We start from the raw sequence: 26,380 nt of genomic DNA, 5'->3' as shown, positions 1-26,380 counted from the left end.
AGCTTTCTATTGTCATTGTCAGAGTAATAGCAAACAATGCATGCGAGAATCCGAGATAGACATTTTCATCCTGTGTTTGCTAGAGACCAGTGATCAGTACAGAGATGGAGCCTGCTTTCATATTTACATTCTTAGCTGGGCTTATTTAAATTGTTCTTAACAGAGGAAGTCAGCTTACCAAAATAATGTTTTAAATTTATAGCCTTGAAAACAGAAGAGAAAGTCATTCTATTACCTATTGGGTCAATTCTAATCTCCTCAGAGACCATAGTAAATGCAAGCAAATATTTCTTGATGACACTGGTAGACATAAATCTGAAATACTCTTTTTTAGAGAAACAGATTTCTTTGTGCTGGTGATATGTGTCTATGTATCTATATATTACATATTTCATATTTATAAATATATATATGACAATGGTGCATATATGTATAAATGACACCCATTTGTACAGGTGACTATGAATTCTATCCAAATATTTGTATATACTCATATATCTATCTAGTATATATATTGTATGTATCTATATTTATATCTGTATAATGCTTATAGACATCTATCATGGGTCCTTTAAAAAGGAGGCTTCATTCATATCACAATCTTAAAATTTCACGAAAATGCTGTTATTTTGATAGGACTTATATTTGAGGCCACTTCAATCTCTTAGGGATGCATTCTCCCTGCCAGAGAGAGACACTGACACCCCCCCACCCCACCCAACGTTGTAGTTCAGAGGGCTGATCAGAAAACATGGAGCAAGCCTCAGACTGTGTGAAGGGCCTAACATTCTCCTCCCACTCCCAGATTCCCATGAGAACAAAAAGCTCCAAGGGAACAGGGAAGAGTGGAAGATATTAAATTTGGTTTAGGCTCATTGCCTGTTTTTCTCAAAACCAGTACAACTTTATTTTTGATAACCCACAGTAGTTTCGTGTAGACAGTGGCGATATGTTCATTTTCATGTATTATAAGAGCATTTTTGCTTTCATGGCCAACTTTAAATTTATTAGTGTAGAGAATAACATGTCTTAATTGAAATTACCTTTTATTATGAAGCAATTTATACCAATAACTTTATCAAGAACATTTCTCTTTCTCTATATACAAATAACTACAAAGAAAAAATACAAATAAAATTGTAAAATTTAATTTTTTGTTTCAGGAAAATTGAGACTAACATAAAATAATCTATTGAGTCTTTATTGTTGTGGAGTGTATAGTGGTTTATAAACATAATCCCTTGTAATCCTCACATGTGAGAAAGGTAAAGAAAATATGATTTTTCCCTGTGATAAAAATGCACCTTGCCAAGTGCACACATTTAGCCAGTGGGTGGTGAAGTTAGGATTTGAGCCTAATTTTGTCTGATACTTAAGCCTATGTTCTTGACCAGCTTGGGTAGGAAGATTTGGCAGGAGCTAAAATATTCTGTTTAGATGAGCAAAGTATCGTGTTTTCATCAGGTATTTATAATCAGTGGTTGAAAATACTCATTTTTTTTCAAGAACACATTATCCCATATTCTATGAACTCTACAAAAGAGATGAAGATATTTCTGATTCATTTAATAAAAAGTATAACACACACACACACACACACACACACACACACACACACACACCCCTCTCCAAAACATTGATAAAAGTAGGACAAAAAGGAGAATCACAGAAATTCATTGAATCACCTGGATATAGAAATGTAGAAATCAACAAAATAGAGTAATACAAGTGATGTTTATTCTAGGAATGTATGAGTAGTTCAATATTGGAACATTTATTAGAATAATTCATAGTCATAGGCTAAAGAATAGAACCCTCTTTTTTTCCTAATAGAATTGCAAATAACATTTGATAAAATGCAAATGTATTTCTTTTGAGAAAACACACATACATACAACATAGTAATTTAGAAATAGTGAGATATTATTAAATTGTGAAAAAGCAATTTCAGGAAAACAGAAAAATGTTAGAGGGTTATCGATTTCATCATTTACAGTTAATATCATTCTATACATTCTATCCAGTACAACAAATTTAAAAAATAGCTAACATTATTAAAGTTCTTATATATGCTAGAAACTAAATACTTTACAAATATTAAATCATTTAACCTTCACAATCCTAGGATATGAGCTAAATAACTTGGCCAAGGTCACACAGCTAATAAGTGGTAGAGCTGACTAGAACTAAAGTGGTTTAACTCATGTATCTCTCAAAGGTTATAATTTCTAGAAAAGAGGAGACATCTTTTTTACTTAAAAATGTTTACATTTTTCACTAAAAACCTCAAGAAAAGTAAATGAAGGACTATTGGAATAAGAAACTTTATTAAGTGGTTATACAAAAGATAAGTGTGAATAAATCCATTGACTTTCCTATAACAGCTAAAACATGATGAAGAAATCCCATTTATAATAGCAATGAAATATTGCAATCAGTAAACTGTATAAGAATGTGTAAGACTTTAATGAAGAAATAATAACATTTATTGAGAAACACAAGAAGATTAGCAATAATGGAGATTTACAATGTATTCCTGGATGAGAATAACAAATACTGTAATTGTGTTGGATTCCACAAGTTAATTTACAAAGTTAGTGCAATTCCATTTAAAAACAAAGAGATTTTAGTGAGATGTTGGCAAAATGATTACTAAAATTATGTGGAAGAAAGGGAAAACACATTTTTGGGAAAGAATGAAGAAGGAGTTTCATTTCCAAATATTGAAAAAGATTATAAAGTTATAACTAAGATGGAATAGTACTTGTTTTTTTCTTTTAAGATTTTATTTATTTATTTGACAGAGATCACAAGCAGCCAGAGAGGCAGGCAGAAAGAGAGGAAGGCAAGCAGGCTCCCTGCTGAGCAGAGAGCCGGACGTGGGGCTCCATCCCAGGACCCTGGGATCATGACCTGAGCTGAAGGCAGAGGCTTTAAAACACTGAGTCACCCAGGCACCCCAGGAATAGAACTTCTTACTAAAATAGAGACTTAGAGAAACTAACCTTGAAAATTCCCCAGATTTAAGCATACATATTAAGATGTTTAATAAAGACAGCATTTCATGTTGGTGGAAGAATATATTACTACTTGAACACAGTTCCAATAGTTGGTTAATGTTAGGAAAAACTCTAAAGTTGGATCTTTTATTCACACAGTATACTATTATCTATTGATTAAAGAAGAAAAAACAGTGAGACATAACCAGAAGAAAATGGCGAATACTCTTATAATCTTGTCTAATAAGACATCAAAGGTAGAAACCATAATTGAAGCTTGATAGACTTGAATATGAACATATCAAAATGTATGTAAATATAAGGAGAGAAAAGACTCAAGCAGCATGCTTAGCAATGTGAAATTTGAAAATTATTTTTTCTTGATTTTTTTTTTGAATTAATAGATCTGCAGTTTCTTTTTTTATTTATTTATTTTTTTATTTTTTTTTAAAGATTTTATTTATTAATTTGACAGAGAGAAATCACAAGTAGACAGAGAGGCAGCCAGAGAGAGAGAGAGAGGGAAGCAGGCTCTCCGCTGAGCGGAGAGCCCGATGCGGGACTCGATCCCAGGACTCTGAGATCATGACCTGAGCCGAAGGCAGCGGCTTAACCCACTGAGCCACCCAGGCGCCCCAGATCTGCAGTTTCTTACTAATATTCCAAATATGCTACTGTCTGAAGGCTTGATAAAGCAGAGCCCATCCTGGAATAGTAGTCATTTGGTATTGTACCTGCTGTAGGCACAGAGCATTACTGACATTTTTGTAGAGTGAATATATTATATGTCTTAGCTAAAAATTCTAGAGATGATTCTAGATTCTAGATTCTAGAAATGACCAAATAGTGATATAGAAATTAGAATTATTCCACCTAAAAGGTCAACTAAATTTGAGTTATACCATCCAAGAGAGTAAGGGATTTCAGCTAGACAGTTTTATAATTCTTAACATATGCCAAGGCATTTCCTTTCAATAGAAGTTATTTACAACATCATTGAGTAATTTTGAATTTATATAATGTGTTAAAATATGTTTTCTCTAATAAAAATGAAATCATTATAGCTTCCTGTCTTGGATTGTGGTATAATTGGTAATTGCAGAAGGGTGTCACAATGATCAAGTTTGGAGAGAAGTATTTACTGTTTTATTATAGACCATAGTACAAGAAAGATTTTCTTCCTCTCCCTCTAGAGTAGATTTGCTCCTTCAATGCTGGGACCCTATGGCAAGTGAGAAAGCAAAGTTAATTGTCATCAATGGACAATGAGATAAAGAAAAAAAGTTTTACTTTATTTTAAACATCCAGGTGATACCATCTTAGACCATGACAATTCACATTAATACCAACAAAACAGTGCTTTTCTATCCCCAAACCTATTAGAAAAGTTGCTAAATTACAAGCCCCAAATATCTCATGAGAAAGAGGAAACAGCAGGCCCATGAACTTCCTAGTCTTTTTTTTCTGTTCATATCCAGTCCTTCTCAGTGTCTCTGGTCAATGTGTAGACAACTGGCCATTGCTATTCCTCCGGGTTTCTCCTCCTACCCCATGGATTTCTATAGTGGTTCCTCAGCTGACATGGACACTCTCCCCTCCTGCTGCCTCTTCCGCATCTGTGATGGCTTTTTGACTCCAGGGTCAAATTGCCCAGTGTTCCCCCACTCAGCCACCTTTCCCTTCCTTCCTAACCCGACCATTGTCTTTGGATCAGATTTGTTTCTTTGACTCTCTCCAGCTGCCAACTCTAAAGAGGTTTCTCCTTCTCTGACATAAGGGCAGGGGCTATTAATAGGTGGCTTTTTCTCTTAGAAGTCTTGGTCCTAGGGATTGGTTAATAGTCATTACCATTGTCCTTCCTATAAAAACTTTTAGGTACTCATGAAGTTATATCCTTGGCAGATTCATCCATTTATCCTGCTGGCTCATGAGACAAGCCTGGAAATGTCTGAATCTTAAAAAAAGAAAAAAAAATTAATCCCACTTAGGTCCTAGCTCTAATACCCCTGCTAAACAATTATTTGTTTAAGCATGTATTTTATTTGTTCATAAATGTATACTTAGTATGTATATATGATTGACCATCCTCAGAAAAAGGCCCGTAAGTAGACAAAAGAAATATATAAAATGTTTTCCCCCATAGTAAAAGCGAAAGAGAACCTTAGTCATTTTGTGTTAAGAGTAACAAAACCAAACAAATACAAACCAAAAGATAAAGAAATAAATCTTGTTGATTTTCATGCTAGCTGTCTCCTTTGAAGATTGTTAGAAAACTACTTGTAAGCGGTTAGATCTGGAGGAGAAAATGGGCAACCAAACAAGTAACAACCAACATACAGACTTACCTGTAAAGGGGAGGAAAGAGAGCTTGTACATAGAATAAGATGGTCATTGACAGTTTAACACTAATTGTTAATGATCAAAATCATAGTCATTTATTTTTTGTGGTGTTTGCAAAACTCATTTTCTCATTCCTTGGTTCAGTGAGTATTTACTGATCACTTATTCCTTTCACCCTGTGCTAGGCTTTGTTGTGAGCAGTGAGGTTACACAGTGGAAGAAACTTTGCAATTCCCCAGAGTGTGGAAACTACCAGAACTGTGAGGAGACTCAGAAGAGAAGCTGACATTTATTTAATAGTTTGGGGAGGTCCTGCAGATGCCATGCTAACTTTCTTCAGTTATGTGAGGAATATCATCTGTTCTGTATGATTGAGAAGGAAAACTAGGTTGAGTGGTTGGGAATCAGAGGAGACCCATTTTTATTTAATCAAAGAAAAAGCTATCTGAAGTTAATAATAAGCTACCTCTGGTCATTGAGATGGTTCTCAATGTTAGGTACCAGTTAGGTACCAGTCAGGTACCAGTAGAATAGGAAAAAATAGGATAAAAGGTAGCACAAGGAATTAATATATGGGATGGTAAGGGGCTGGGGATAGAGGGTTGTTCACTAACCTATATCTGAGAACAAAAGTTCTAGGACCTGTTACTGATATCATTGATATAATAAGGGTTTTCCTGAAGACAACTCAGTGAGAGACTCTAAGGCTGCTTTAGAATCGGGCTTACCAGCTTTATACTTCACTCCTAGACCTTGGCCAAATTTCCTATCTCTGGGCCTTAATTCCTACATCAGACAGATGGGGATAGTATTAGTATTTGTCTCACCAAATGAGATATTTGGTGGTGAGAACTGAATAAAGTAAGTGTAAATGAACTAATTTAAAATGCTTAGCCTGTAATAGACACTTGATAAATAGTACTGTTATAATGGGAACCTAGAGTCTTATCTTGGGAAACACTTGGACAGCCTTAATCCAGAAAATAAAAAGGATACCCATTAATGTAGAAAGTCCCTCTTGCCCTATCCTGGGATTTATAAAAACAAAATCTTTCTAAAATGTGCAGTGAGAAATAGTAAACGCATAAACACATACAACATTACAAAGCACACTGGGTCAGTTGTTGCATTTTGTTAGCATTTGCTTATTATTCATCTGTTCTTAGATGTTGGGAAGATTCTTTTTCTTAAGCTCAGTTTCTATCTCTCTGAATTATGCTAAGGAACCTGTATTGTCAGCCTCTGTCTGTTGTATCATAAAGGCTTTTGGACAATGTGTTATGGCCTGTTTAAGGAGATGCTGCTTATGCACACTGGATGACTTTGAAAGTTGCAGGGGCTTTGGTTGCCATGTATGGGTTGCGGTCAGTTCTGGGTTACAGTTATGTACTTGGTATCCGAACGATTTGAATTACCCCTTAAGAAGGCCAGAAGAACCTCAGGTGGTTGTCCTAGAGTCCAGTCATGCCAACATGAGCCAATAAAGCAATGAGTGATTTCCTGGAATACCAACTCGGCAGACCCGCTGACCGCAGGTCATGTGTACCAGCTGCAATTAACAAGCATTCTGTATGCTTGCTTTTCCAGGCCCGCCTTTGATTAGCTCCACCTCATGTTCTGAAATTTATATCTTGAGACATTTCAGCAACGCAGAGCACAAAATCAACAAAGAATAAAATCCAGTCTTCCTTAGAATGATCACACCTCATTTTATAATATTTGCTTAATCTTTCTTTTTAAAGAAGTAAAAAAAAAACCCCAAAGCCTAGAATTTGTGAAGTCTCCTTTTATTTATTTATTCATTTATTTTTATTTTATTTATTTATTTTTAAAGATTTTATTTATTTATTTGACAGAGAGATCACAAGTAGGCAGAGAGGCAGGCAGAGAGAGAGAGAGAGGAGAAAGCAGGCTCCTTGCTGAGCAGAGAGCCCGATGCGGGACTCGATCCCAGGACCCTGAGATCATGACCTGAGCCGAAGGCAGCGGCTTAACCCACTGAGCCACCCAGGGGCCCCAAGTCTCCTTTTAGAAGCATCTACGCATTTGTGTCTATTGTTCCAATCCACTTTATCATGTTACTCATGTATTTATAAAGGCGACCATTTCGATATTTTGTCCTGGTTTGTGTTTTTAAAATTCACACAAATAATATCACGGTTCTTTTCTCAACATTATGTTTATGAGATCTGTGTAGTTATATATAGTTCTAGCTCTGTTCTCCCTAGTGAAATTTGTGTTTTCCTTGATAAGACATTTGCTCTTCACATCTACTGGCTTCCCTTCCTCCCAAATCGGGCTCATGGATGACAGGATGTTATTGCTGGATTAATTAGGAAAAAACATCATTCTAACTTACGTCTTTATATGTTGTCAACACTGAGACCTTTTGAAAATGACAAAACCTAAGCCGGATGGGAAGTCAGGAAAATGTAAATAAACTAAGACTTTCCCAGGCAAATCACAATGGAGAATTTGCCCACAAATGAAAAACAAAATAAAACAAGACAAAACAACAACAAAACAAGGCTCTGGGAGGTGAAATGACTTTCTGGGCTACACAGATGGTTAATAGAAGTCCTTGAAATACCAAGCCCAAATCTCAAATTCAAATAATTGCATGGGGTAAGATAGATAAAGCTTTCTAGCCCATTGTCCTTTTCATCATGTTTTCTTATGTTTAAGAAAGATAGAAGATAATGGCTTCTTAGGGTCACCTCAACAGGGAAATGCCTGATAGCCTGCTTTCAGAATAGCTGGTTACAGTATGACTTTCATCCATCATTTTCCCCCTATGATTGCTCTCTCCCTTGCCCAGGTGAACCTAATTATTGCCTCTTTCCACTGGGTTAGACCTCTGTCCATTTTGTCCCAATAGGTAGGAAAATGTGGTTAGGAAAGTCAGGTTTCACTTTTGATCAGCGGTCACTTATTTTCCAGTTACTTATCAGCTTTGCTTTATTCTATAGTTTCCTTGTTAACAGCTGGCAAGTTAATGAACATGACATGTCTATTTCTGCAATGTTTGGGGGTGCCACGATTGTATGGGAAACAGAATACTCACTCCCTTGTTAGTCAAGGGTTTTCAGTTCCAACTCAGGCCTGCGGTTCTCTCTCTGGCATTCTCCATAGTAAGGTGGTGGAGTTAGGACAAAGAAGTCATCATTTCATTTTTACTTTAAACTTGTAATACAACTCCTTGGATTAAAGGCTTGCAAATAGTTTTTAAATTTTACTTGTTTCAAATTTGTTTTTGTTTTTACAAGATGTTTTATGCAACTGTAAGGTACATAAAACCAGTATTCTTGACTACCTGCTGAAAATAAAACTTAATTGCTAATGTCCTTTATATAAATTGTATTCTGAAAGTACAGATTCATCATGTGTTAAGTATCAAGTTTCACCTAAGTAGGTTCTTAATAAAATTGATAATTTGATTATTTTACAAATTTGTTCAGCCTGTAAAATTCTAATTTACAGATGCTTGAGAACACATAATTTTTTTTAATTTAACATCAGTCTATTATTCTACTTGGTGAATAGCTTAGAAATTGTAACTACAGTCATAAAAAATAAACATTCTCTGGTAGGGAAGTGTTTGTGATTGTTTTAAAACACAACACTGGGCACTTGGGTGGCTCAGTTGGTTAAGCGACTGCCTTTGGCTCAGGTCATGATCCTGGAGTCTCTGCTTCTCCCTCTGACTTTCCCCCTCTTGTTCTCTCTCTCTCTCTCATTCTCTCCTTCTCAAATAAATAAATGAAATCTTAAAAAAAAAACCTAAAAGGTCAGAGGTACAGCTTTTGAAAAGATGAAATCATTGTCAGAGCTGCACATGAACTGGTTATTGTCAGATGACTTCTCTTCACATTGCTTGAAGACGTCATGAATCTCTTAGCTGCTGATTACTATTAAAGTCTTCATGTGTAACAGTTCAGTATGTGTGGATGTTGTGGCTGCAGGGTGGCCAAAAGGACACTGTCCCTCAGTCATATCCACACTGCCTAAATACGAAAGATACTCTTTGGTTTAGTCTGGTTTGTGGTTATATGTTATTTGTCTATTATGTGGAACATGGCTCAACTTTGTGAGCTGACTGCCAGAATGTCCCCCAAAAGGAGCCACTCCACTTAACATTACTACTGTTAGTTTCATGAGTCTGTTGTTAGTATTTCAATGCATATCATAATGTAATCCCATCACAGCAATTGTAATTTCAACAGTACTTAAAATATTCTTTGGCTGTTTTGCTTGTGGCAGTTTACTAGCCACAGTGGCATGTCATTTCAGGTCTCTCTGACACTAAGCGAGCCTTTGAGCGCCACAAAAGATTTGGTGGAAAGAGTACTGAATGTTGGAAGTGAAACCTCTGTACCTTACTTTGCCACCTTCTAGCTGCATGAGTCTTAGTAAGTCACTCAGAGATAGAGCATGTGCAGTGGATCAAATCATTGATTGCCAAATTTCAGTCCTGCTTGTGCCATTTATTAGCTATTTGTTCTAGGGCAGTTTACTTAACCTTTCTGTTTCAGTGTTTTCATCTATAAAATGGAACTGACAATAGTATCTATCCTATAGAGTTGTTAAGATTAAATTAACTGGTATTTATAAAAAGTCTTAGTGCCCATATGACTATTTAATAAAATTTTGTGATTGGACGTCATTGGGTTTAATTTCTATGAGAGTATCTTCAGTTGGAAGATTGTATCATTTAAAGTTTCTGTTTCTTGCCTTTTTTTTCAACACACCTTTAACTCATTAAATTTATGCTATTGAAAACATTGTTTCTGTACTGAATATTAGTGGCTTTGTGGTTGAACATGGATGATTTTTTTGGGGGGGGGTCATTTAAAAATTTTTTTAGGGGCACCTGGTTGGTTCAGTTGGTTGAGCATCTGACTACTGATTCCAGCTCAGGTTATGATCTCAGCGTCGTGAGATGGAGCCCCACATCAGACTCCATGCTCAGCAAGGAGTCGTCTTTAAGTTTTCTCTCTCACTTGCCCTCTGCCCCTCACTCCACTTGCATGCATTCTCTCTCTCTTTAAAAAATAAATAAATAAATAAATAAATAAAATCTTTTTAAAAAAGTATTTTTTTTAAGGATTTTATTTATTTACTTGACAGACAGAGATCACAAATAGGCAGAGAGGCAGGCAAAGAGAAGGGGGCCGAGCAGGCGCTCTGCTGAGCAGAGAGCCTGATGCAGGGCTTGATCCCAGGACCCTGAGATCATGACCTGAGCCGAAGTCAGAGGCTTAACCGACTGAGCCACCCAGGCACCCCAAAAGAGTAAATTTTAAAAAAATTTTAAAGAGTTTATTTTTAAGTAACCTTTATACCCAATGTGAGGCTCGAACCCACAACCCTGAGCTTAAGAGTCATACACTCCACCAACTGAGCCAGCCAGGTACCCCTGTCATTTGTTTTAAATTAAAGCACATATGTATAACTAAAGAATTGTTTTTAAATCTAGGCAAAGTGTCTCTCTATCTCATAGTGGTATACACTGACATCTCTATAATTGGGCTTAGAACTTGTTTTTTGCACTGTGTAGACATTTTATCTTCTGAAGGGTTAATGTCATTTATTTCATTTTTCAATTCCTGTCTTTATAAATGTGCTATTAGATGGCAAGCTGTGTGGAAAACTGAATTTGATGATTGCTTTTCACCTCTGTAGTATCAGTGAAAATATTCCACTGTCTCTCAGGTTTCTTTATTGCAGGTTGGTACAGTGTTTCTGTCTTCTTAAGCGTCTCACACGTACATGACTCTTTGTTAAGGAACTCGCAATATCTTTTAATTAAGCTTGAAACCTATTAAACAAATATTTTGTAGGTCATAGAGCAGTCTAACAACAGAATAAGAGCTTTTTGGTAGAGGGATGGATTCGTTTGTTCTTTAAAGACAGGAAAGCAACGCCTGCCAGAGTAGAAGAGGCTACTGACATTGGCATTTGTTTCAGTTGATGGAAAAAAATCTAGTCAAGCTAGTGGGCTTATCTAGGGAGGATGATGACAGCTCCAGGAGGCTGTCCTGACAGGCAGGGGGTCGGAGTCCAGGAAGACCAGCCAGGTGCAGCAGATGGTATCCCAGCAGGTGGGTGTGCCATGGTGACACAGAGTCTGGAAGCAGGTGATATCCAGGCAGATAAACAGAGAGGTCTGATCACAGATAGTGGGGCCCCAGGGATAGGGCTGGGGTTGGGGCCTGAAATTCAGGCCCTGGGAAAACCGGGTAGACTAGTGTACAGGTCTGTTTTGGAGGGAATAGTGTACTATGCAGGGCATTAAACCAGAGGCTCTGTTATGGGGGCATGGAGGAGAGGCCTCAGAATAAAGAGGACTTGTGAAATCTTGAATCTGGGAGTTGTGTGGCTTGGAGGGAAGCAGGAGCAGGAAGCCAGGCAGGTCTTTATAGGTACTGACTTTGATAGTCCTTGGTATAGACTCATGTGACTGTCTTTTGAAAACTGAAAAACTCAAGCATGTTATTATTAAACTGTGGTTTATTTCTAATGAGTTAGATTAGAAGGCATCTTTGATGTAATGAACCTTGCCATTGTTGTTTTTAGTTTTTATTTTTGTTTTAAGGCTTTCAGATAAGATTGAATTCCATGCAGTTGGAACTGCTCACATGGGGCCTAGGTTAAGTCAAACATACAATGTAGAGGTGTTGTTATTCCTTCCTATCCTTGGATTTATTCTAAGAGGTCATATATCCGAGAAGAGTGTAAAAATGACAGGATTAGCAAGTAGGTGGTTTTTTGCTAAAATTACTTGAAAGGGAGGAGAAAACAGTGTAGAAGTGGCTGAAATTAATATCCTTACAACTACATGGAGTGATCACTGGCCTTGCCCTGGCAATCATCATTTAGGGGAATTCAGGCCAACTTACGTTACTTGGAAATGTTCAGCATCAAACTAAAACCTCTACTTCCAAGGACTAAAAGAGGAAATGGGAAATTGCATCTTTTGTCTGTGTCTTAGCTTTTAACAGTTTTCTGCTAAGATTTCCTTAACTACTATGAAATTCCAAAGCCTCAGTCATTATTTCTCCAAGTACTGTTTTCAATAGAAGAAAATCCATGGTTCTTTCTAATAGATATTCTTTATAATGGTGAATATTGTCTAGAGAAACTTTGCATTTATTTATCAAGTGAGATGGCTGGTTGATTGCTAATAGTGAGTGATTGGTAACGGTGAGTGGTGCCATTCCCATTTTTACCGCTTGATTCCTGCTCATGAATCCTCGCTGTGGGAGACAGAGTATTATACATTAAATGTTGATTTGGAGCATATGTAACCTATTGAAAGATCGTGCCAGAGCCCGGCCCGGTGCTGCCACCTCTCTAGCATGGTGACTAAATCTTCAAAGGCCAATTCCGCTGTTGCATCATGCCATCTGCTTCAAAGTGATGGAGGACGTGGTATTTCCAGTGAGTGAGTATTGCTGATCATTTGCTGTGAACTCCTTGATCAGAGGCAATGTTGTGTGGAATATCGTGAGTAGAGAAAACATTCTATAAATCCATGGATGCTAATTTGGGGAGAAATGGGCCTATAGAGAAAGAAGCTCTATATCCAGAGTATCTGTTATGGTAAGAAGAAAAGGTGGCCTCTTCCGTGGTAGAAGCAGATAGCTGGCTGAGCTTCCTAGGGAATGGTGCCGTATTAGGAACTCAGTGTATATCTGCTGCTGGCCGATTGAGTACTCGGTGGTTGTAGCCAAGTTGGCCTGGTGAGTGCAGTCTCTTGTAGCTGAGCTCATGTATCATCATCACCTCTGCTACGAGGGCCACTGTTCATGAGTCCACTGGGCAATGACAGCCAGGGCTGGGGAGAGAGGCCCAGTATCCACACAAAGGGTCATTCTACCCATTTGATTATTAAAATCTTCCTCTGCTGAGGGCAGCTCCTGGTCAACATTCAGATGGGACACAAACATCTTGTTTGCTGCCCATTCAGAGTGGTCTGAGTACCAATACACCTCTTCCCCTAATTTCCTTATCACCAATAATCTGAACATTTTCTTTTCAAATTACTGACCATTCAGTCAAAGCATTTGCCACAGCCTAGGAGTCAGGATAGTTTTACATCTCTGGCTATTACTCCTTCCGAGCAACATGGACACCCGGCTGCACTGTTGGAAGTTCTGCCCCCTGGGAGGGTTTCCCTTCACCGTTGTGCCTCCAAGATACCTGAGAAAGTCCTGCAGTGAAACAACTGCTCACTTTCAGGTGGGACCTTCATACAGCACAGAACTACCTAGAAACCAGGCCCAAGTTTTCTCTTCTATAATCGGCTAGCTTTAGGGAAGTCCTTATGAGACAGTAGTGTATGGACTGAGAGAGATTAAGTTATGTAGCCGGAGTGTGGGCCATGGGCATTTGCGTCACTTCATCCTGTAATTTATTTATGCCTTCATGACTGCTTGAACCTGTTCCCATATATGCCTCTTCTGGCTGATACTGGAGTGCTGCTGCGCATGCCCAGGTTTATGGCTTGCTGGGTCAGCAACCATGTGATAAGTAGCCCAGGTGTCTTGGCAATTTGGGAGCCCATGACAAGGTGTTCATTTTCTTCCAAGGCCCCATAGTAAGCCAAAAACTGTTTCTCAAAAGGGAATTGCATTGTAATTCACTAACAGGGTTTGCCACAACTCCAGACAACGTCCCTGCCTGCCACTGGCACTCATAGGCTGTGAGAAAGATCAACCATATGACTTTTTGTCAGTACAATACATTCTCAGGGGGAGTTGGTCTCCCCTTCATTCAAAGGGTTCTAGGTTTGTAAAATAGGTCAAGGCGAGGGATTGTTTGAGAGATCATGACACTGTTTTGATGACTAAAGAGAAATGTCTGTTCATTAGCCCTAGAACACTTAGGCTTATTTGGATCAACTATTAGATAGCCCATCCATTGACGAGGGGGTACCATGATCACATACCCAATGCCATTGGTTTCTCTCTGCAAGTCAGACTATTCTTAGTTTTGGCTTTGCTGTCCATTATGGTAACCACATCTACTTTGTCTTTGATGACTAAGTGCTGCCACCTGTCCCTGGCATCCAATTTTCCTCATTGTATTTAGGGAATCCAGTTCAATGGCAGAAATTCTCACTAATTTCTGACCTATAAGAGTGACCCCAGGTTTCTTCAAGGGTACTGTAGCTCCCCTCACAAATGTATTTCTCAGGTCATAGTGAAAGCTGTGTCCTTTGGGTTCTCCTTGGGGAGGTAAGCAGGTATTACACAATAAGATACTTTAACAATTATTCTATAGTATACCAAGGCAATCAGTTCTGGCCTTTTGATTTCATTTAATGTTCATGTTTCAACCAACCAACCAAAATGTTAGACTTTTTTCTAACCCTTGAACTAAAACATTGAACCCAGAATCTGCTTAGGGAACCCATATCAATAAACTCATTCTGATCCAACTTTATGTTTTCTGCCACAGTTATCCAACAAGTTAGAAAAACAGTGCTTCTTATTTCGTATGTAGCATGCTTTCTCACAGGCCACACTTTGCACCTTGAGCTTCGAATTTTTTTTTCCCCCCAAAGAGAGGTAGCTGTAGTGACTTTTCCTCAACAGATTTTCTCACCTTCCAGAAAATCACCTTATTTGAAGTCTGTGTTTATTAGTGTCTTTAAATTATAGACACTTTAAGAAGTGTCAGTGCTATTAAAATATCCTTAAATGGGTCAGTCTTGATCTTTGGGTCCAGGAGTCTTTTCCATTGTGTTCATTTATTGCTGCCTATTGAGGGCTGATTCTTTTAACAGGTTTGGAATTTAGTTTTGTTTATCTAAGGATTCTAGAACTTAAAAATTCCAGAAAGCTGGCCCCTGCGTAATTGAGTGTTTAAAACATACTTCAGAAAAAGAAGGTTGATATGTGACTAAAATTCTATCTCTTCTGAGGGAACCCTTCCCCTCCTTCAATTCCTAAAAAAAGTTCGGTTATCAGTCACAAAACAAAGTAACAGGTCCTCCTGGATTAGTTTTTTCCGGGTGACGACAACCTTTAACCAAGCTTGTGTGACTTGTTTATTTGAATAATGATGTGTGTTAGGCTACTCTGGATTCTTATATATGCTCTAGTGGCCAAAAGGTAGGAAATAAATTGCTCTGACAGGATTTCAGTTGCAATCTATGGCTGTGAGATTTTTGTAGGAAACCTTGAAGGCAGCTTATCTGATGTGTTACAGTTCAAACTGAGGGATGGCAGGGGAGTCAGCAGGGGTGTAGGAAGGAATGGGAGGAGGAGGAGTCTGGTTTCAAAACATGTACTTTTCCCTCTATATTAAATTCCCTGTGCCATTTAGTACAACTGAATAGGGTTGTTTGAAGAAAAATAAACTGGGGTGGGGGGTACTTCCTGGTAATGATCAGCAGCCCTCTCTTCCACTGGGTGCCTTTCCCCAGCTCTATGTATGAGCGGGACATTACCTGTGTTTTAATTTAGACCAGATTATTTTAGTGCTTGAGGACATCCAAATTCCCTCTGTCGCCTCTCCTAGACTTGCCCAAGCTCAACTCCTGATGTTCTGTTCTGGCAGTGTGATGTGGTATGAGGAATTTAAGCTCTGGGGACTAACTAGTTATACCAGGATTGGAATTCTTCTATCTTGAGAGATTAAATTTTCTAAACTGTTGCTTTCTCATAAGGAAAAAATGGAGATAATTCAGATTATGTTGGAATAAGATCATGTGTATGAAAAGTGCAAGGTACAGGGTAGGCACTTAACAGAAGGTATTTTTCTTGATGTTATCCCCTACTTTACCTTTTGAACATAAAAATGTGGACAAAAATGTATACACAAAGGATGGAGATGAGAGATGTCATTCCAGACATTTCCTCTAGTCCTTCAGCTGTGTCTCCATAATTTATATTCTGAAGGCAAACCCATAATCATTACTTTTACCTCGAAAATGTTACTTGTATTAAAAGACATTTATTGAAAGTCTACTATGTTCAGGGTTGTTAGCCAAGGCTAAGGAGAACCATGAATACCAACTGGCATTATTGTGTGATTATACTGTTAAGAATGTAGCCTACATTTTGGTATTCTCTCCTCACACTCTAAAAACAGATGTAAGCCTTGTTCCCAGTTATCAGTGTTCTGTTTTTCTGTGTTGATTTACTCATAACCTATTGGAATATATTACATTATCTTTAAAAATGTTATACTCTCTCACAATTCAGTCTTGGGAAAAGAAATTTTGACATCTGAATACTTTAGATTTATTTTTCTTGTGTACAAGAAAAATATGGCTCATGTCAGTTTCCCTTTTTGTTTATACTGCTAATATGGTGAAAAATCAAAATAACTTTTGGTCTCCATGTTTCCTTTCCTGCATTTCACTCAGGAATTTTAAATTCTTACCTGCAAATACTATATATTCAATAAAAATATATTGAGGGCCTACTGGGGCCTAGGGACAGGGAACAGAAGTGGAAATGGTACCTGCTTTCATGGTGGAGGTAATAGTCTAGCAGAGAAGACAAACAGGAAATATACAGCTACTAATCGTGACGAGTATTATGGAAAAAATATAAGTTATTGGAGAGAGTAGACAATGCTTAACAGTGCTAATAAAAGTAATTTAATTTTTTTAAAAGTCTGTATTAGAAAGTTCCTGGGAAAATAGTCATTTGAGCTTGATTCTACCTATAAAACAGTCAGGAAGAAACAATTATTTATGATCTGTCCAGCTGTAGGACTTTGAAATTTAGAAACCTAAGAAGGTACTTATTTTCATATTTTTTTCTGCCCTTGATAGTTATTTGTCTTCTGTGGTATTATGAGGTTTGCCTAGGTACATAATATTGTTAGTTTTTCTTTTTTCTTTTTCTTCCTAACTAGGAATCTTCAGGTTTAACACCTGCAAATGTTTATACCTAAAAACAACAGTTGGTTATTGAACTATTGTGTAGTCAGGAGAATCTGACCAGGGTAATGTTTATCTCCATTAAATAATAGATCTAGAAAATCTGTTATATAAAAGACTATTGTGTTATAGACATTATGTCATCAAATTTTCAATGCCTTTTTAAAGATGAATAGCAATAACATAAACCTCACTTTTATTTTAGGTGGACTGAACACTAAGACCTCAAGCATATTCCTAAATAATTGGAAAGAACCAGTTTATGGAAAATTAGATGAAATTTGTTTACTTAGATTTTTAAATGTAGTGCTTGAATTTGAGAAGAGTAAATAGGCCTGGCTATTGTGGTACGGAATTGCTCCTGTACCCTCAGGAAAAGCTTTTTAGCCACACTCACTCATCAGTGCTGAGACTTGTCCCCAGGCATCCTTATCACCTGGCTGGTTCTCATTCCTCCGAGCCTGACCCCAGAGGGCAGCAGGACCAGGGGAGCTTGAGCTTTACCCCGACAGCCAGCTAGGAGAAGTGCAACTGGGAGACGGGAAAGGGTCAAAGAGGTTGATGGAGGACCCTGGACTCCCAGGAGTGAAGAGAAGGGAAACAAGGGCATCCCTCAATTGTAGACGTGGTACGGTGCAGAGAGAGTTGACGGTGCAGAGAGAGAACTGGCATATAGGCAAAGATGTATCATTTTATCAGTGAAGACAAGGTCGCGGGACCCACGCATTTGCCCCACGGTGCTGTTGGTATATTTGGCACGTGCAGCTCTACCAAGTTTGCCTCAGGGTGCTGTCTCTGATCTCTCCACCTGATTTAGACTGTCCTTGAGTTCCCATTTTCCCCTTCAGAGCCTTCATCAGAACTGTAGATTAGTAGGATATTGTCTTTCTTCTTGATCCCATTACCCACCTTCAGGGTCTAATTGTTCAACACTTATTTGTTAAAGCAGTGGGTGACAATCAAAGCTTTTGATTAGTTGCTCTCAGCTTCCCCCTTTGTCCACTAGGACTTCAGTCTAAAACTGCTGCTTTTGGTTATTTCTTCATTTGGCGTTCTCATGAGCATCACTAACATGCTTGGAAATGTTAGTGTTGTTGGTTTTTTCTTCAGAAAAATCATTCAGTCGGCTTGCAGTTAGACATTGGTGACTGTTCCCATCCAAAATGCAGCTGTTCATCCTTACAGTGTCACCATTCGTGTTACTATTGTTAATTATTTTTATTTGATATTAAGATGATATTTTAGAGCTAATTTAGCTTTTTTTGAGGCTAATATGGAGAGTTGTTATTGAGGGGAGTTTATGAGTGACTGATGACAGAAGTATTTGGATTGTCTCTTGTTTTGGGTATATCTGCATCCTGCTTCCTTCTTTTCCATAGTTAAGCAAGAGCTTCTTAGGATCTTTCTTACATTGGTGTTTTCAACAAACTATGTTGACATTTATTGAGCTCTTTTTTTCAACTGTGTGTTTCTAAGCTTTGAAAGATGAGGGAGTAATTCAACTTAAACACTAACTTTGAGCCAATCTCAGTGTACTCAGCCAGTAAAAGTTCTCAGTCCAGCTTCACAGCTGCAGGAATCTGAAGCTCTTGCTAGAGCAAGTAAGGGAAATGAATAAATATAAGAGGCTTATCGATTATCAGATATGTGGTGATGTATATGATAACCCCAAAGAAATGCTCACAAGTACTTTTTAAAAAAATATTTATTTATTTATTTTACAGAGAAAGAGAGAGAAAGAGAGCAGAGGGGAGGGGTAGGGAGAGTGGGGCTTGATCTCACAACCTTGAGATCATAAACTCAACTGAAATCAAGAGTTTGTTGCCATCAAGGTGCCCCTCACAAATCCTAATTTTTGGCTGTTGTCCTGGATCTCTAGATTAAGTCCCTTACATCCTTACATGTTGATTAGGATATACATTAAATTTACTAATCTTTCATGTAAATTTCAAATTTAAAAATGAGCCTGGAAACTTACTTTGTGAAGTAAGAATTGTTAGAAATATTATATAGTTCTAATTTTCTGGAGGTTGCTGAAATAGTTTTGGAAAAGGTTAGTTTTATGCTGGTCCTGGAGTTATTAGTAGAAAATGTTAGATATAACTTATATTTGCAGAAGTGGTTTGGGTGAAGTCATTTCTATGGTGTCTTGACAACACCTTGCATTTAGGCACTGGATTAGCTATGTAGTTATGATAATTGAATAATCCTTAGTAAATGATGAGTCAAATTTGATTTACAAATTTAGAAAAGTGATTCATATATATTTATGTATATGTGTATTATTTATATATTTATATAATTATAAATAGTATAATTATAATATGTAATTATTTATATACACTTATAAATTTTTGGCTATATATTATTCATGGAATAGGAAATGTATTGGCTTAGGTTGTTGAATCCTTTAAGACTGACATAAGTATTATTTTTTGAGATACAATAAATCCAATTGCCTGATGTCTAACTTTTCAATAATTGCCTTCATTCATTTATAAAGTCATTTGTTCTTTTTCCAAGCTTGCAATTATTGCTCTCATTATGATGTAATGTGCATATTACTATAGAAATTTAATGAAGTTGGAGTTTAAGCGTGACTTTACCTTAGTAGTGGGGAACCTCTATGCAGAACTCTTTCTAAATTAGGGAGTACCTCATGTTCTTGGCGAGAGCAGATCTGACTCGGGACCATCACTGGCTGCTACATCTTTTTTGCCTTAAATCTGGAACCAGGGGTCATTGAAGACAGGGGTGTGAAGAAAACGTGGGTTTCTTTGATAGGGAAGTTCTCAGCATTCATTCTTATTTTTTTAATTTCTTTTTAGCGTAACAGTATTCATTGTTTTTGCACCACACCCAGTGCTCCATGCAATACGTGCCCTCCCTAATACCCCAACCTCCCACCCCCTGCCCCTTCAAAACCCTCAGACTGTTTTTCAGAGTCCATAGTCTCTCATGGTTCACCTCCCCTTCCAATTTCCCTCAGCTCCTTTCTCCTCTCCATCTCCCTATGTCCTCCATGTTATTTGTTATGCTCCACAAATAAGTGAAACCATATGATAATTGACTCTCTCTGCTTGACTTATTTCACTCAGCATAATCTCTTCCAGTCCCATCCATGTTGCTACAAAAGTTGGGTATTCATCCTTTCTGATGGAGACATAATACTCCATAGTGTATATGGACCACATCTTCCTTATCCATTCGTCCATTGTTCTTACCACAGTTTGGCGACCGTGGCCATTGCTGCTATAAACATTGGGGTACAGATGGCCCTTCTTTTAACTATATCTGTATCTTTGGGGTAAATACCCAGTAGTGCAATTGCAGGGTCATAGGGATTATCTATTTTTAATTTCTTGAGGAATCTCCACACTGTTCTCCAAAATGGCTGCACCAACTTGCATTCCCACCAACAGTGTAAGAGGGTTCCTCTTTCTCTACATCTTCTCCAACATATATTGTTTCCTGCCTTGCTAATTTTGGCCATTCTAGCTAGTAGAAGGTGATATCTCAATGTGGTTTTAATTTGAATTTCCCCAATGGCTAGTGATGATGAACATTTTTTCATGTGTCTGATAGCCATTTGTATGTCTTCATTGGAGAAGTGTCTGTTCATATCTTCTGCCCATTTTTTGATATGATTATCTGTTTTGTGTGTGTTGAGTTTGAGAAGTTCTTTATAGATCCTGGATATCAACCTTTTGTCTGTACTGTCATTTGCAAATATCTTCTCCCATTCCATGGGTTGCCTCTTTGTTTTGTTAACTGTTTCCTTTGCTGTGCAGAAGCTTTTGATCTTGATGAAGTCCCAAAAGTTCATTTTTGCTTTTTTTTTTTCCTTTGCCTTTGGAGACACATCTTGAAAGAAGTTGCTGTGGCTGATATCGAAGTGGTTACTGCCTATGTTTTCCTCTAGGATTCTGATGGATTCCTGTCTCACCTTGAGGTCCTTTATCCATTTCGAGTTTATCTTTGTGTACGGTGTAAGAGAATGGTCGAGTTTCATTCTTATACATATAGCTGTCCAGTTTCCCCAGCATCATTTATTGAAGAGACTGTCTTTTTTCCACTGTATATTTTTTCCTGTTTTGTTGAAGATTATTTGACCATAGAGTTGAGGGTGCATATCTGGGCTCTCTGTTCCACTGGTCTATGTGTCTGTTTTTATGCCAGTACCATGCTATCTTGGTGATCACAGCTTTGTAGTAAAGCTTGAAATCAGGTAACATGATGCCACCAGTTTTATTTTTGTTTTTCAACATTCCCTTAACAATTTGGGGTCTCTTCTGATTCCATACAAATTTTAGGATTATTTGCTCCAGCTCTGTGAAAAATACTGGTGGAATTTTGATCGGAATGGCATTAAAAGTGTAGATTGCTCTAGGCAGATAGACATTTTAACAATGTTTATTCTTCCAATCCAAGAGCATGGAATGGTCTTCCATCTTTTTGTGTCTTCTTCAATTTCTTTCATGAGTGTTCTGTAGTTCCTCGAGTACAGATCCTTTACCTCTTTGGTTAGGTTTATTCCCAGGTATCTTATGGTTCTTGGTGCTATAGTAAATGGAATCGATTATCTAATTTCCCTTTCTGTATTTTCATTGTTAGTGTATAAGAAAGCCACTGATTTCTGTACATTGACTTTGTATCCTGCCACGTTACTGAATTGCTGTCTGAGTTCTAGTAGTTTGGGGGTGGAGTCTTTTGGGTTTTCCATATAAAGAATCATGTCATCTGCGAAGAGAGAGAGTTTGACTTCTTCATTGCCAATTTGGATACCTTTTATTTCTCTTTGTTGTCTGATTGCTGTTGCTAGGACTTCTAATAGTATGTTGAACAAGAGTGGTGAGAGTGGGTATCCTTGTCATGTTCCTGATCTCAATGGGAAGGCTGCAAGCTTTTTCCCATTGAGGATGATATTTGCTGTGGATCTTTCATAGATAGATTTTATGAAGTTCAGGAATGTTCCCTCTATCCCTATACTTTGAAGCATTTTAATCAGTAACAGATGCTGGATTTTATCAAATGCTTTTTCTGCATCAATTGAGAGGACCATATGGTTCTTCTCTTTTCTCTTATTGATTTATTCTATCACATTGATTGATTTGCGAATATTGAACCATCCTTGTAGCCCAGGGATGAATCCCTCCTGGTCATGGTGGATAATCTTTTTAATGTGCTGTTGGATCCTGTTTGCTAGGATCTTGTTGAGAATCTTAGCATACATATTCATCAGTGATATTGGTCTGAAATTCTTTTTGGTAGGGTGTCTTTGCCTGGTTTGGGGATCAGGGTAATGCTGGCTTCATAAAAAGAGTCTGGAAGTTTTCCTTTTCTCAGCACTCATTCTAATTGTGCCTTTGCCTCTATACTTTGTCACAAAATACTTTTATTTTTATTTCAGAAAACTGTGATAATTCATTAATTAATTATATAACATACAATTCATCAATTATGTATTATATAATAATTTGTCATAATTATTATATTTATAATATATAATTATATAATATATAATTACTATATAATATAATATATTTAATAATTAATATATAATATAATGTGCAATTAATAATATAAATTATTTATATTATTAATTATTTACACATATGTATAATTATTTTTAGACAGGGAGAGGATTTTAGACAGGGAGAGGAAGGGAAAGGCATGGACAGAGGGAGAGAATCTCAAGCAGACTTCCCGCTAAGCACAGAGCCAGGTATGGGGCTCCATCTCACAACCCTGAGATCATGACCTGAGCTGAAATCACGAGTCAGATGCTCAACTGACTGAGCCACCCAGATGCCCCTTAATGAGATAGTTTGACAATAGTTTGTCTGCAGTTGGTCTGTTAGAGGATGGAAGCAATGAAATCGAATTTAGCACAGTTCCTGGCACATTCAAAGCACTTTTTAATGTTAGATGTTTATATTAACAATGATATTTGCTCATTTGTTTACCACTCTGACAAATTTTTAGGAAGCACCTACTTACCATCTGCCAGGGACTCTCTTAAATACTGGGAACATAGTGTTGAATACAATAGAATCATAGCCTAAAGTTACTAATATTTTATAATATTAAACAGTAAGCTCTATTTAATATTTTTAATCAAAGCAATTTTTTCATGAGGAACAAAAACTAGACTTCACCAAAGAGAAGTCATATGGACTATATAAATGAATAAAATGTTTTTATCTGCATATTATTTACATGGAAATAGATACTTCTAAATACTTTAAGTTAACTTGTTTACTTGACAAGTTTGAAGATCTTTACTTCTTATTAGAATTTTATTTACTCCATAAATGTACATAGCAAAATTAATGAGACTATATATATACATAAAATATACTTGAATGTAGTTTTAAATTTCAAGCCATAGAATTATTAAATATTTTCAAAATTATTGATATCAAGAATATTCAGCCCTTACCATGCTGTTTCCCTCAGAGATTATACAAAACTTAATTATGGTTTTAAAAGACATTGTGAATCATGAATCTTTTGATAAATCAAACAAAGTGTGAAATCATTCTGCAAGACTATTTGGCTGTCATATGATTTAACTATAGGTACTTGGCTTACTTTTTTTCCACACAAACACTAAGTAAGCTTTAACTCAGTAGAAGGGTATATTATTCTGTCTCCTTACTGTTCATGGCAAGAATTTCACGTATTTGAAAGAAGTCATATTCTTAACTAACATCTAAAATTCCAATTTCGTGAACTCTCTGTCTCAAACTTTTTTTGGGCAAGTTGTCTATGTACAGACTGGCATTGATTAAATGAAATAGCAAGAGGAATATCTGTAAATGCAAAAGAAGTAATTTCAAAATCTATTAGCTGAGAGATTTCTGCTCAGACTATTTTTGGAGGACACGAGTAAGGAAAAAAGTAAGATACAAGAAACTTTAAAATAAAAAGGCAGAGAACGACAGTCATTTGAGTCATTTTCAAAATAGAAAACACTGCGCAAAAGAAAAAGAAAATGAGAAAAGCATTTATCCTGCCCAGCATATTAAAATATTCTGAAAGAACATGAAAATTAATTATGTACTTCAGTTTGCCTTTACAAATGAGCTAGAAATGTCAAATTTCTGGATGAATGAGAAAACTAAACACTGAATCATTTTGCAGATGTTTTCTGAACACAGCAGAACCCAGAGAATTCTGACACGCGTAAGATAAGCCTCACAAAACATGGCCCGTTTTTCACTGTTGTTGACAACATGGTCAGGACCAAAAAAGCCCATCTTGGGTTATGGGCTGAAAGACAGTCTAATGTGGTAAAAAGAACAATGGGGAGGTGCTCAGAAGACCTGATCTAATTCTGCCTCTGCTCCATACTTTGGCAACTTTTTCGGGAACTATGGCATAGAGGGCCTCTGTTCTGAAATTAGAGAATTGAGATTAGAGAGTTAAATATATTCTTCTCTAAGGCTCCTTCCCACTCTAGCATTCTGTAGCTCTGTGATTGGTTGTTCTCTTAGAATCTAAACCACAGACGTAGTCACATCCTCCTTGCATAAAGTTCATGGCAAAGAGAGCTTGCTATATGTTTAGAACAGTAATCACTGGAAAGCATGAAAGGCTTGAATATCTTGAAATTAAATAACTTCATGGTTACTTATGCCAAAAAATTCTGGTTCCATCAAGCACAAATTCTTTTTTTTATTTATGTATTTTTGTATTTATTTATTGATTGATCAAAATAAGATAAGGCAACCCCCTCGCCATATGATTTTAGGCTCAAAAGGATGATTGTATCTGTGATTCCGGGACCAAAGAGAGCATGCTTTTGTATGGAAATGTGTGACTTCTTCAGGAAAACAGCTTTGGACATGAGCTGTAAAAAGAGGAGAAAATCTCAGTGATTTGTGCATTCCTGCAATCACTTACCTAAAACACTTACCCCTTTAATAAACTTATCTATATATGAACATTTAGACTTGTAGATTGAATATTCATATTAGATATTTCTTACTATTTTAGAAAAATAATCAAAAGATAGAGAACATATACAAGGTATATTAAATGTAGCAAAAGGGCATCCTAATTCTACATTCTCATTTTCAAAAAAAGAATCAAGTTCAAGTTGAGATCTGTTTTTCCAAAATTCTTTAAGAATAAATGACTGTATGGATAAACTTGGGTGGCACACTGCGCACAAATCCTCCCTCATATTAGTATTCGCACTGAACATTAACATCCTCTGAGCATGTTTTGCAGTAAATTTAATGTTGTTTTACGTTGTTGTTGTTGCTGTGTATTAGAGATGGAGGGAGAGAGGTGGGGGAGGGGCAAAGGGAAAGGGAGAGAAAGAATCTCAAGTTCTTAAGCAGTCTCCATGCTCAGTGTGGAAACAGATGTGGGGCTGGATCTCACGATCCTGAGATCATGACCTGAGCAGAAATCAAGATTTGGACACTTAACTAACTGAGCCACGCACGTGCCCCAGTAAGTTTATTTAACTTAAAAAAAAAAAAAAAAAAAAACTTCGCTGACATTAAATTCACATACCATAAAAGTGATCCATTTGAAATATGCAGATCCATTTGAAATATATCCATTTGAAATATACAGTTCTAGTATATTCATACCCCATCACCACAAACAGCTTTAGATCATTTTAATCACCACAAAGAGAAACTCTAAAGCTGTTAATGTGACTCGCCAGGTCTCCCCAAACCATTCCCTCCACACCAGCCCTAGGAAACCACAAATCTACTTTGTTTCTATAAATTAGCATATTTTGGGCATTTTATATAAATGGAAACATACATGTGTTTTGTTTCATTCAGCATAATGTTTTCAGGTTTTCATCCATATTATGTCATGTATCAGTACTTCGTTCCTTTTTTATTGCTGAATAATATTCAATGGTGAAGACGGACTACATTTTGTTTATGCATTCATCAACTGATATTTATGTTGTTCCCACTTTCTGGTTATTATGAATGACATTTCTGTGAAGGAATGTTAAAATGTTATGCCTGTATACGTTTTCAGATGAGTATATGCTTTTTTTCCTCTTGGGTATATGCCTGGGAGTACAATGGCTGGATCATATAGTAACTATGTTTAACAATTTGAGGGATTGGCAAACTATTTCCCAATGAGGCTGCACTACTTC

General features: G+C 37.0%; 1 protein-coding gene and 1 long non-coding RNA gene across 14 annotated transcripts in view; both read left to right on the top strand.

Annotated features, from left to right (window-relative positions):
- Window positions 1–26,380, top strand: part of LOC309864468 — a 664,253-nt gene that overhangs the window by 118,589 nt on the left and 519,284 nt on the right. The gene's annotated exons all lie outside the window — the stretch shown is intronic.
- The window catches only part of PKIB (cAMP-dependent protein kinase inhibitor beta), a 108,988-nt gene that overhangs the window by 26,235 nt on the left and 56,373 nt on the right, over window positions 1–26,380 (top strand). Inside the window, exon 3 of one of the 9 annotated variants that reach the window (XM_082730001.1) lies at window positions 9,630–9,727. The exons of the other annotated variants lie outside the window; for them this stretch is intronic. The gene's annotated coding sequence lies outside the window, so the exon portion shown is untranslated. Of the gene's footprint in view, window positions 1–9,629; window positions 9,728–26,380 lie in introns of those variants that run through there. 9 annotated transcript variants of the gene reach the window in all.

This window comes from Mustela nivalis (assembly GCF_964662115.1).
Source record: "Mustela nivalis genome assembly, chromosome: 5".
Lineage (NCBI taxonomy): Eukaryota > Metazoa > Chordata > Mammalia > Carnivora > Mustelidae > Mustela > Mustela nivalis.
Note: the sequence above shows the minus strand (reverse complement) of the source record. Positions and strands in the feature narration are given on the sequence as shown.